The sequence below is a fragment of the Lathyrus oleraceus genome, chromosome 5, assembly GCF_024323335.1.
Source record: "Lathyrus oleraceus cultivar Zhongwan6 chromosome 5, CAAS_Psat_ZW6_1.0, whole genome shotgun sequence".
NCBI lineage: Eukaryota > Viridiplantae > Streptophyta > Magnoliopsida > Fabales > Fabaceae > Lathyrus > Lathyrus oleraceus.
The window spans coordinates 246425689-246431688 of record NC_066583.1 but is presented as its reverse complement, the minus strand read 5'-3'; positions in this window follow the sequence as shown (position 1 = coordinate 246431688).

Genomic DNA, 6000 nt, shown 5'->3' with positions numbered 1-6000 from the left:
AGCAATCTCAGAAATGACTATCCTCTGGGGAGGAGTTGAAGGCGTTGGAGAAGACTGGCTTTGGGCGGTCAAGAAAGACTCCATCAAAGCAGTCAGTCTTGCCACTTCCTCCTTCAATTCTCTATTTTCTTGTTCTAGGTTATCCATTAGTCTTGACGAGTTGGCTCTGGTGTAGTACCGGTGCGTTAGCTTGTCTTCAAAATAAATGAAGAACACAGAGTTAGACCACTGAACAAGAAGCCCTGAATCAAAACCTGCTTATGCGCATGATGCATGCAATGCTTGTGCTTATGATTTATTTTTCCATCAGAGGAACTTTAGAGTTCTATTTGCAAATATTGGAAAATATTAATCTATTAGACATATATGGAAATATCATATCAATAATATTTGGAAAATATTTTTACACCGAAGAAGTATAGTCTTGGTAACCAAATACAATACAAGAGAGAAGGAAAATGAACATCCTATGGAACCCTAGAAACAATCGTCCAAAGCTCTCGAGACCGGAAGATAAGCTGCGCGAAGCCTCTTCACCTCTCTCTCATAGGCTGCCTCCATATCCGCCTTCTCTTTGGCGAGTCGATTGTACTTCCTCTTCCAAAACCTGGAAGACTGAGGAAGAAGAGAAGTCACCACATCATCAGGCTCGTCGATAACCTGATGCTCCAGAAACTCTATCAATGCATCCTTATCTTTAAGCTGATGAAGTAGCTCCTCTCGTTCACGGATCCAAGCACGCGAACGATCTTCGTCTCTCAACTCCTCTACTCCTTGGTCAGGGAGGGTTGAAGGTCCAGCCACAACCATAGGTGTAGGTCTTGGGTAATCATAAGGCATAAGGTACTAAGAAGCTCTCCTCCTAACCCATGAGGTATAGGTTTCCAAAGCAATACAATTCTTCGGACCAAGCTCTTCCTTCCCTTCCTATGGATCTTGCGCCAAGTGCGGACCATCCTGCCCTTCAAGTTTTGGGGATCTTTACCCTCTTGAAAGAACACACCCTCTAATGAAATGTTATTAGGTTTATCCTTTAAGGGGAACCCAAGCTGACGACGTGCTAAAATGGGGTTGTAGTTAATCCCACCATATGTACCAAGAAGAGGCACATTGGAGAATTCACCACAAGAGTCAATAATCTGCACACCATCATATACACGGTTATACCAAAAGATATCATCATTAGTGAGAGACATAAGCCTCGTGGACCACCATAGACATCCTTTGTTCTCCTTGAAAGCGACCGTCTATGGCAAGTGCGAAATAAACCACTTGTACAACAGAGGCAAACAACACACAATGGTACCACCACCCTTTGCATTCCTCATATGCAAAGAGAAATAAGTGTCACCCAACATAGTATGAATGGGATTAAGAGTAGAGAAAATCCTAATAGCGTTCACATCCACAAACTTGTCGATGTTGGTGAATAACACTAGCCCATAGATGAGAAGTACAAATATGGCCTCAAAGGCGTCCTCACTCATGGCCTTCCCATACAAAGTAGCTTGAGCAATGAGGAAATCAGATGAGAGACCTTGAATTCCACCTTTGGTAGTCATATGAGCACGAATAATAGATTCATCTATATGCAACAGATCAGCAATCTCTTGAGAAGTAGGAACCCTCTCCAAGCCACCGAACGACAACTGATCTAGAATAGGTATGCCCACAAGATAGGCATACTCCTCAAGTGTAGGCAAAAGCTGGAAATCCGGAAATGTGAAGCAACGGTACAAGGGATCATAGAACTGCACCAATACACTCATCAGACCTTCATCCACCTGAGTAGCAAGAATAGACAGAAGCTTCCCATGACGAGCTTTGAACTCCAAGGGATCTAATACATAGGATGTCAAACTCCTTCACTCTTTCAAGTCTGGCTGTCTGAAACTGTACTTCTTCGTATTCCTTCTTTGTCTATACATGTCTGAAAATTTGCAAATATTCTTCTTAAGTTCCTTGAAAATCTTCTCATTGTTGATGATATGGATGTGTATGAATACATGAATGCATGGATGCAACAATCACACTCAATGATCAAGCAAATCACACCATACAAAGGTCATGGGATGGATCAAGTCATCCTTAATATCAATCATCCATTTTGGTGGATTATGGTTTACACCTTATCAACACCCAAGTTCCATTGATATTAAGGATATACAAGAACAGATCAACCATGAATCAAGGGTTTGTTTCAATTCACGAGCATGGAGTCTCGGTTAAGAACCACCCAAAGGGAGTGTACTAGGGTTAAACCTGACAATCATGTTCTACAAGAGGTTCCCATAGTCATCATCCCATCTTTCGGATATTATCGGATAAATGACTACTCGTATTCCAAAAATATTCTTAAGAGAGACTCTTACGAGTGTAGTATCGCGTAACAATCGTATCAAATCTTAGACTTGAACGACCTTCGCACTACGTCCTAAAAATAGGCCAAGATGGGCTTGGTAAACTAAGGTCCTTAGCTTCTAAGGCATATATTGGAAAGAGTAATGCCTAACCACGACTACTCGTGTGACATTATTGATCCCATCATAACCTCCACCAAGTGAATGGGCTTGCAAGTCAACTTGCTAAGGAATAACTCCACACAAGTCAACAAGACTATGCCATTCTCCTATCATAAGTGCACTCGAGTTCGGGTATAGAACTCATCTCACAAGAGACCACCAAGCACACAAGCAATTAATATATCAAGCAATTCATACATTACAAATAATACAGTAATCCCAAATTTGCACAAAAATATGTTACAAAATAATATACAATACAATACAACAAATATGAAAAGTAGGCAAAACCCACTAGGCAAACATAATTCCCCAGCAGAGTCGCCACTTTTCTGTAGCGGGGTATTCGTTACCTTTAGATTTGTTGACTAAATCAAAAGTAAATCATACAATTCGAGTCGCCACCGCTCTTCTATTTATCCAAAGAAAAGGTTAGAAAGCGAACAAAAACCGAGAAGTTTTATCAAATCAAAAACTAATAAAAATGTCAGAGATCTGGGTAAGGGGGTTGGTTATGCAATGGGAAGGTTTTAAGCACCCAAAACATCCTTAGTACTTTAAGGGAGCCCTTTTCACAATAGTTGTAAGGTAGGTTGGTATTTGTGAAAATTATTTGTGCAAACATGATTGGGGAGATGAGAGAAGAATATACAAATTATTTACAATTTTGTGTTTGAATGGATAAACCCATTGCCTACGTACCATCTTAAAAAAGATTAGGATCAAAACCTCGTAGTTCAGGGTAAAAATCTCAAAACAAGTTGGTGAGTTAATTGGTTCAAAAGCCTTAAGGTCTTTTGTTATCAAAGGGAGAAAACTCAACCTAAAACCACAAATCCACCATGTGAGGAGATCTTCAACATGCTAGTGAGGGGTTAACCCTATAATAAGCATGGAAGACTTATTGTCCATCACTAAGGATATAGGTGAGTATTATATCAACCTCAAGGATAACTCAAACCTAATAGCTAATGTTTATGAAAAGCCTTGAAAAGGAGTGGCCATTGAAACCACAAAAACAATTGAGTGAGTTGTATTTACCAATGAAAAGTATTAAGGTCAAAGTTGACTTAGGATTCAATTCAAAATAAGTGTTATGAAAAGAAGTTTGAAAAATCAAAAGCATAATGCTTAGGTTTCTAATTTTGAAAAGAATGTTAACGTTTGCACAAAAAGTTTTGGCTTGGGTTAGAGTGGAGGGAAGAAGAAGATTGGCTAAGGTCCTAAACATGCAAAGATGAAGGAGGAGAAATAAAACCACAAATGGAGTTCCCTTCTTGAGATCATAGTGATGATCTAAGTTGTTCCCTTTCCTTTGGAATTAGCAAGCAATAAGCAAATAACTCAAGCAATCAAGCACACAATCATTCAAGCTCCTAGGAATCTTCCAATGGCTTTTGAATCTCTCACTTTAGATGATCATGACAATGGTTCTTCTACTTGGCAAGTTTGGGATCCCTAGCACATAAGAACACACACATCAAAAAGTTCCACAATGCAAACAAAGAATGGACAAGAGTGAGTTTAGAAATTAAGTCTTCCAAGTCTTCTTCAAGATTAAGCATTCTAAAGGCATGAGGCCTAGTTTCTCTTTGACATTTTCTTCTTTTATAGCATTCTAAAGGCATGAAGCCTAGTTGCTCTTTGACTCCCTTTAGCATAGGGAATGTCCTAAAGTCTAAGTCCTTTTGTCCATTTTGCATTTGGTTCACACAAATAGAAAAACAACACAAGCACAATAGTATATACACAATTATGTGCTCAAGTGAGCAAAAGGCAAATGGCATTAACATAAACATGAGCTCAAGTGAGCAAAAGGGAAAATCAAATGAATAATGAACAAGATATTAAATTGCATTAAAGTAAATTGCAAGAATTAAATGACTTGAATTAAAAGTTAATGGTCAATAGTTAGTGTTAGTGTGCCATAAGGCAATTTAGCGCTATGTTAAGCAATCGTAAGTGGACTAATGTAGTAGTCACACCTATCTGAGGCCGGTCAATAAAACTATAGGCAACAAACACAAATTAGAGACCATGACTAGTAAGCCAAGCTCCTACAACTTGCCATGCCAAAAGAAAAGAAGAATGATCTTGTATTGATTTAGGTTTTTTGCTTAACCAAGAAGCAACCTATCCTTAATGCAAAGCCATTCACTTGATCTTTGATCAAGATAAATTAGATTAATCAAGGAAGGTTAAGCCTCCCATATGTCAAGGCTAACCACCATCTTTAACTCATTGATCAAAAAAGAAAAAGGTGAAGAAGAAGATGAATAAGAATGTACGTAAATGGAATTTAAATGAAATAAGCAAAGTACATTGACCAAAGATGAATGGAATCAAAGTCAATCAATGGTAAACAGAAGCAAAATGAAGCTTAAAGGTCAAGAAACAAATAAAATATTTTTGGTATTTTTGAGAATTAAAATAATACTTGAATTAAAATAAACAATTAAAGGTCAAACTTCAAATCAATTTCAAATCAACTTTGAAAAAGTCCAAATGGATCATCCTAAGTTCGACAAGGTCAAACAAAGTTTGACAAAATTTTCAAGCATTTTTAGAAACCAGGAACTATTTTTAAACAATTAAAAATGAATAAAAAATAACCTAATTGAACTAAAATCTCAAATAAATCTCAAATCAATTAATAAACTGATGAGAATATTTTTCATAGATTCATCATCATTCAAAGAGGTTAAGAAAATATTTTTGTATTTTTTGAATATTGGAAACTATTTAAAATGAATTAAAAATAACCAGAAAAGAGAAAATTCACAAAAAAATATCAAATGACAAAATAAAAAATATTAAAAATCATTTTCAGAAACTAGAATTAAAAAGGGAAATAATGCAATTGGTCCCATATTTTTTGGAATTAAAATGAAAGAGTTGTGAGTTTTTGAAATAAAATGGAATTAAGAAAATAAAGTGGATAAATCAGAAAATAGCAAAATTCCTAGCGCGTTGGATCAACCTCATTAAATGAGGTGGCACATCAAAGGATGGAGAAACGCGCGCGCACCATGGGTCCAAGTCAACTGAGCAACACAATGAATTAATGAAAGTCATAATAATTGATGGCTATGATTAGATCTGGAAACATGATCACACGGCCTAGAATCAATCTCGCAACGGGGACGGTGGTGTACCCCACCGTCTTCTCCGGCGAGCTGGTCATCTCCGGTGAAAGTTGCAGGTATGGAAAACTCAACCAAAACAAGCGATCCTCATATCATTGGAAAGATGGGGTGATGTACATCACCCCTGTACCATTGGTTCCTCCTCTAGACTCTCATAGGAAGAGAAATCAGAGAGAGAAAATCATGGAGTTCAAACTGAACTTAATGGATTCGTGAAATTAAATGCACAATTCAAATGCCTCTTATGAGAGGACTTCAGAGGAGCCAACCAACACAAGAAATGAGCTATAATCAATGAGTTTTGAAGGAAAAAAGTTTGATCATCAACCTTT